Raw genomic sequence first — 7,742 nt, 5'->3', positions numbered from 1 at the left:
CTATGGAAAAAAAAAAGCTGGCTAAGAATTAGAGGTGTGAGGGTGGGTAGCAAGTGCCGAGAGAAGGAATTCTCACGGCCAGAGAAGCAGAGCAAAGAAAGCAGGGTGCATTGTGGGTGGGGGGCAGGCTTCCTGCTCCTTTTACCAGATGAACTAAACAAAGATGATGGACCGGCTTCAGGACCAAGGCAAAAGTTTCATTTCTCTTCACCTTTCCCTTCTCCGGTGTGGGAGAGACATTCTCCAAAGACATCAGCCTGGGAAGCATGCAAGCAAACCAGACTGAAATTTCCTTCATTACTACATCCTAGTAAGGAGTTAAGGGACCCTCCCAGAGACAGCCTGTGAGTGCTATTCCTTGTCAGACCATCTGGGTGTTTGGAGATGGAATATTTGTGCTCTATCCTCAGCCCCCCTCCTACATTGTAAACTCCTGAGCAGGCTCCTCCTTAAGGTGCCATCTCTTTGGCTGGTAAATTCCTTTCTAACAGAAGTTTCTAAATTTCAGCGTGAGGAGAGTCCCTTGAAGATCCCAGAGAGCTTGGTTAGTGCTAGGGGATGAGGCTTAGAGCTCCAGCGCTTCCTGACTTCCCCAAGCGAGCAGACAGGTACCAGAAGTACCTAGCCATCCACTGAGAGATACTGACTTAGATAGGTTTCCAGGGCAGGTCTGCAGCTCAAGCACTGAGGGTTCAGGCAGAAAGACCTTGGGTTTGAGGCTCAAAAACCAAAATAGGAAGAAAGGAAGGGAGGGAGGGAGGGAGGGAGGGAGGGAGGGAGGGAGGGAGGGAAGGAGGGGGAGGGAGGGAGGGAGGGAGGGAGGGAAGGAGGGCAGCAGAGAGGAAGGAAAACTTTTCAAGGAAGACATCCCAATCTATTGATTGTCTCTGCCTCACTAACCAGGTCTGCAACTGTCCAAACATCAAGAACTTGGAACTTATCAGAATGCCAGCAACCAGACTCCCCTAAGCACCAGCAGCCAGACTTAAACACTTATTTCCAATCTGCTTCAAGAGGGCCAAAGAAACATCCTACTTTGGAGACAGGCATGCATGTTCCCTCCTCTTGTCCTTAATTTGATTCCATTTGGTAAACAGCAAAATGCTTAGGACTGAGTACTCCAGGGAGAGGAGAGCCTCCTGTCCTCAGTGGCTCTTAGGCGGAATGCAGAAATTAGCCTGTAATGTGACAACTCAACCAGGCTTTTAACTAAGTACTGTAAAAGAAATGAAGGAGGGGTCCTTCCTTTCTCCTGCTAGGGGTATTCATAGATATTTGAATATTTAGGGGCCACAGCAGGTTACGACAGAGTTACCTTAACTCACTATATAGCTGAGGCTCACCTTGAACTCCAGGTCCTGCTTTCACCTCCCCAGTGCTGAGACTATAGGTGTGTGTCAGCACATCTAGCTTACAAAGATCTCCAAAGGACATAGCATTTTATCCGGATAGTGGAAGGGTGAGCTAGAAAAGATAAGACAAGAATGCTACATCCTGAAGCTTTGGTAAGAGCAACGGGGCAAAAGAAGAACAAATACCTTAGCCTGGTTAGAAACTGGTTAGGCAGGGGGATAGAGAAATTCCTGGGACCAGCTGAAGAGACAGTCCCCAAAATGTAGAATTGCGCTCATCTTAAGGATTGGTCCACTTACCCATCAGTCCCAAGCAGCACCCATAGGACTTCCGTCCTGGGCTTCTGCAACTACACGGGGTATCATGGGTTTATTTCAAGTACCTGGCTCTTTAGTGGGGTCCATGCTTCTGCTAATGAGTTTGTCACACTATCACAGCTCCCTGTTCGTCTCTTGCCTTCACAGTGCATGTTCCATTTCCAAAACCCCAGGAACGGCACAACACTTGCTTTGGTGAGTCACATGGACGAGTAAAGTTTCTCTGCACGGTCCTCTTTAACCCTCTTCAGGTTCCCTGGTCTTTGAAAGACAGCCTCACCTCTCTCCTCCCCAGTTTGCTAACCGTGACAATGGGGGACATAACTGCCCCCCACTCACCTTACCCTGCACTGCTGTCCTAAGAACCAAATGATAGACTGCCTGGCTAGTTCCTCCACAAAATAAGGATGGGTTTTCTTTGATCCCTTGGTGCTGTTAAGGAGGATCTATTTTGGCTGACTAGATACAGTTCTCCTTTAGTACAGGAACCTATGGCCCAGCATTTGACAGGCTCTGAGTGGGGTTTGGATAGGAAGAGGCCGACAGAGCTCACGCGTTGAAAAACTGTATGTTTCCTTTGAAAGGATTCTTTTCTCACACTGGGAGAAAGGAAGCAAAGAAATTCAACTCAAGCACATCTGAGGGTTGTGAGGTTAACAGCTGTCATGATACTGCTGCTGGGATTCTGAAAAGACAATGCGGGGTGCAGACTTGCTGGGTAGCACACAGCTGGGCAGAGCTAAGGAAAGCCTGGGATCCTGAGGAGGAAATGAAGATATGATAGCAGTCAGTACCACATTAATGAGGGGCCCTCTACTGTGTATATATACAAACACACAGCACCACCACCACACCACCGCCACCACCAGGCTAGAAACTGAGGAAAGTATTTCACACTATAGATGAGTCACAAGTATTCTGTCCCATCCTTCACCTTCCAATGGGCATTCTCTTAAGGGAGACGCTGAATAGGGCAGAGCCTCTGGAGATGGTTTGATGTGAAATGTTCCCCCACAGGCTCATGTGTTTGCATGCCTCATCTCCAGACAGTGGTGCTCTTTTGGGAGGTTCTGGAACCTTTAGGAGGCGGGGCCTATCTGGAGGGAATGAGACACTAGCCTGGGGTCACTGAGAGTCATAGCCTTGGATCTTTGCTTCCTACTCTGCAAAGGTGTGAAGCTTGAGGAGACCTTCCTCAGCCGTGGACTAAGTCATACCTTCTCTGCCCTGAGGAAGTAGACCCTCCCAAACCATTTAACCATGCCCCCCAATCTTCCCTCTCCTGTTTAAGTCTGATATCTTGTCACAACAATGCAAAAAACAAACAAACAAACCAACAAAAAACCTAAGACATCCTCCAAGAAGCTATAACCAGTAGTTTATCAATTAGTGGCCTGCTAATTAAGCAATAATTGGTAAATAATTCATTAACAGAAACAGAATTGGAATAGTGAGCCACATTGAATTGAACCATCTGCCTCTAGGCTGGCTGCTCTACTCCATCCCAGTAAGCAGATGTTTGGCCTACAGCTGAGTACTTCCAAGGACAGTAAGCGCTCTAGCCCTTTGCATTGTGGGATACCCGATAAGACAGCCTTTCCTCAAGAATGAGTTGGCTTCCATCTGCCTTCTGTCCACTGTTCCTAGTTCTGCCCTTCGGGGATTCACTGAGGATTCTTTTGGCAGCATCTGCTCAACTAGCATGAGGGAAGTTCCAAAATCTCCCCTCTGTCATTGGATGAATAACCTCAAAACAAATGTTGAGGCTTGAAATACCAGTTGGAAGAGCACACTCAGGAGGCAAGCAGCGGCCAGGATTCAGGGCCCATGAGCCTGGTCTGCAGGAAACCCCTAGAATGTGCTTCTTCCAGTGCCTGTGTCCTCCTGGAATACACACTCCTACACAAATGTGTCTGGCTGGGCTGGGTGTGGCTCGGAAGCAGAGTGTGGGAAGGATGTTGCTACAGCACAGCGGGAAGCTGCGGGTTTGCCCTAGCTCTGATGAGACAGCCCCTTGGGCACCAGCACCAGCCCTTCTCATTCAACAGATGTTGACAGAAGAGACCCAGAGGAGACAAAACTGTCACTTTCCATGGTAACTGACATTTGTTTTATTTTTGTTCTTTTTGGTTCATATTTAGAGCTTTCGTTTTTTAATCCTTCCTTCCCTCCTTCTTCCTTCCTCCTTCCTTCCTTCCTTCCTTCCTTCCTTCCTTCCTTCCTTCCTTCCTTCCTTCCTTCTTCCTAAGCCATCACTGTGTAACCCAGCCTTCTTTTGGAGTTATGATCCTCCTGCCTTGGGCTTTCCTAGTGTGGACGAGACACACAGCACTGCCTGTGCTTTTGTCTTGCTTCCTCGTTTAACTGGGAAGTCTTGAATGCCCCACCCTTATTATCACAAACTGTCACCATATGCTTAGCAGGTTTTACTAATGATGGCTTCACAGATGAGACCTCAACGGAGGCTCAGACACAGCCTGATTCTCTCCCTGCCCATTGCATCCCACTGACTTTTGTATTGTCCTTTGAACCGGGACCTCGCTTGGCCCAGGCTGGTCATCAACTCCTGTTCCTGTTGGAAATAGAACCCAGGGCCTCACTAGACAAGCCCTGACTTGCAGCCCTTCTCTTCTAGCCCACACTGATTTTTCAAAGAACAAAGATCCAAACAATTTCTCAGTGCCTTCCTGCAAAGTCCTCAAGGAATCCTGAGAGCAGACGGAGGCTCAGCTGGCTCAAATTAGGTGCTCATGTCACAGTGCGGGCACTGTGGGTCCCTTCGTTCTTAGACCGTTATCACCACTGCCTCTAACACTTAAGAAATATGTAACGTAGAAATGGCGATCCAGTTCCTGCCAGTGGGGAAGAACGGACAGTAAGACTTGGCTGAGCAACTCTTAACCCAAAAGAGAGAAAGGACATATTCCTTCTCGTTATGTGTCTGAAATAGAATAATGAACTAATCCTGGATTTTAAAATCTGCTGTTTATATTTTAATTTATTCTTGGGAAGGTAGGAGGGTCTAGATGAAAAGCAATCTGTGGGTCTGATTCCAGGATTCACAATTGTAAGCCATATCTAATCCCTTTCTCCGGTGAGAGATTTATGAACGCTGCAACAGACTATACCTATGCGGTGCAGTTTCTCAGATTTTTATTTAGTTTAAAACATTTGAACAATGAAGGAAATTGAAGGAATGAAAACAGTCCATAACCCTGCCATCTTAACAAATGAACTGTTGCATGTGGCGGGATTTACAGGGTGGTTTGTTAGTGCACATCCTTGTGTTCAGCTCTCCCCCCACACATCCTTGTGTTCAGCTCTCCCCCCACACATCCTTGTGTTCGGCTCTCCCCCCCCCCACATCCTTGTGTTCAGCTCTCCCACACATCCTTGTATTCGGGGATGTGTTCGGCTCTCCCCCCACACATCCTTGTTTTCGGCTCTCCCCCCCACACATCCTTGTGTTCGGCTCTCCCCCCACACATCCTTGTGTTCGGCTCTCCCACACATCCTTGTGTTCGGCTCTCCCCCCCACATCCTTGTGTTCGGCTCTCCCCCCACACATCCTTGTGTTCGGCTCTCCCACACATCCTTGTGTTCGGCTCTCCCCCCCACATCCTTGTGTTCGGCTCTCCCCCCACACATCCTTGTGTTCGGCTCTCCCACACATCCTTGTGTTCGGCTCTCCCCCCCACATCCTTGTGTTCGGCTCTCCCCCCACACATCCTTGTGTTCGGCTCTCCCCCCCACATCTTTGTGTTCAGCTCTCCCCCCCCCTACATCCTTGTGTTCGACTCTCCCCACACACATCCTTGTGTTCGGCTCTCCCACATATCCTTGTGTTCAGCTCTCCCCCCCACATCCTTGTGTTCGGCTCTCCCCACCACATCTTTGTGTTCAGCTCTCCCCCCCCCCCCCCGATCTTTGTGTTCAACTCTCCCACACATCATTTTGTCACTATAATGTCCCATGCTCTTCATAATTATCATTTAAAAATAAATGCTTTAATAAGAATTTTAATAACCACTAATGTCCTCTTAAGGGGCTTGCCGTCCTCTTGAACTGAGTATTTCGAAGGACTCCAGCTTTCCACTTTCCCAGATAATCCTGTGTGTGGCCTCTTACAGATCACTTTCTTCTATTTTTGTCATTTCCTTAATATCCCCAGATCTAGATTTTCTGGGTCAAAGGGCCTGAGCTGCTGCATGATTCTTAATGTGTGTGTATATGGGAAAATCATTCTGTGAAAGTCTTTTTATGAATGTATTTTGCCTCTGGTAATGGACAGTTACCACGACTTATACTGTGCCCTTGCAACTGCATAGAAAAATCTATTAACAAATGAAATAAAACTTGATAAGCAACCATTTTAATTCATTTAAAACAGCTGGACAAAACTGCTGTGAGCTGTCTTCTCTTAGCTCTGTTTCTGCCATAAATGTCTAATCTAGGGGTTGGAGAGATGGCTCAGAGGTTAAGAGCATTGCCTGTTCTTCCAAAGGTCCTGAGTTCAATTCCCAGCAACCACATGGTGGCTCACAACCATCTGTAATGAGGCCTGGTGCCCTCTTCTGAAGAAAGAATACTGTATACACAATAAGCAAATAAATAAATATTTTAAAAATATCTACTCTAAGAATTTGGGAGTAGTTATTTTACCCATTTTATAGCTGAGGAAACTGAGTCTTACTTAACTCAGGGTTTTGCTCGAAGCCAATGAACAAATGAACAAATGGAAGTGCAAGGCTCTGTTAGGGACCAGGAATATTTCCACTGGTTTCTTTTAACCTCCTGGACGATTCTCTGCAATTTCAGTGCTGGGGATTAAACCCAGGGCCTCGTACATGCTAAGCGTGTGCCCTACCAATGAGCTCTATTCCCAGGTCCTCTCATCCATTCCACCTCTGGATTGTTAGAGAAGCAGGAGAAAGACATTCAAACCTGTGTACCTTAGGTCTCTTTGCTCCTCTCTCTACCATGCCCATCGTTTGGAAGACATTTTTTATACTTTATTGCAGGACCTGACTTTAAAGCCCAGAAGGGATGAAAGGGATCCTTTCACACCACTGTTTCATTTTGCATGTGGAGCCACTGAGACCCAGTTGGAAGGGCCTTTAGGTTCATCACTGAGATGACAGCAGAACTGAGATCCATCTTCAGGTTGGAAATGTTGCCTAGAGCCTAGAAAGGGTTACTAACTTCTTTTTTTTTTTAAGATTTATTTATTTATTATGTACACAGTGTTCAGCCTCCATGCATACCTGCAGGCCAGAAGAGGGCACCAGATCTCATTACAGATGGTTGTGAGCCACCATATGGGTTGCTGGGAATTGAACTCGGGACCTCCGGAAGAGCAGTCAGTGCTCTTAACCTCTGAGCAGTCTCTCCAGCCCCCTAACTTCTTATGTTAGTAAATCAGTGCTGTTTTAGTTCTTTTGCTTGTTTTTTTTTTAAATTTTTTTTATGGTTTATTTAACTTTATTTTATGTGTATTGGTGTGAAGGTATCAGATCCCCTGCAACTGGATCTTCAGACAGTTGTGAGCTGCCATGTGGGAATTGAACCTGGGTCCTCTGGAAGAGCAGTCAGTGCTCTTAACCACTGTGCCATCTCTCCAGCCCCCGTTTTACTTGGTTTTTGTCTTTAAAAAACATCACAGTCAAAAACCATTTGAGAAACACTGGAGGACCAGAGAGATTGCTCAGCTGGTAAAGGCACTTACAACCAAGCAGGATGGATACTGGAGTTTGATCCCCGGATCCGTGTGGTAGATGTAGGCCAGTGCATACCTGTAATCCCAGCACTGGAAGTGTGAAGACATCAGAAGAAGTTCAAGATCATCCTTGCTTTCATAGTAAATTTGATGCTAGCCTGAGTTATGTCTTAAAAACAAAAACAAGCAACCAAGTGAACAAGAGATTTGTTTACTAATGGAATTTCCGAAGGTCCATATTCCAAAGGACTTTTTTCCCCCTTTTATTTGTTGCATTTGTTTCTGGTTGCTTTGATTTGAGAACTAATTCTCACTTATTAGGTTTTGTTTTTAAAATTAGCATTTGTTCTATTTCT

Source organism: Myodes glareolus, chromosome 16 (assembly GCF_982192425.1).
Source record: "Myodes glareolus chromosome 16, mMyoGla1.1, whole genome shotgun sequence".
NCBI classification, from domain to species: Eukaryota; Metazoa; Chordata; class Mammalia; order Rodentia; family Cricetidae; genus Myodes; species Myodes glareolus.
This window is presented reverse-complemented; position numbering follows the sequence as displayed.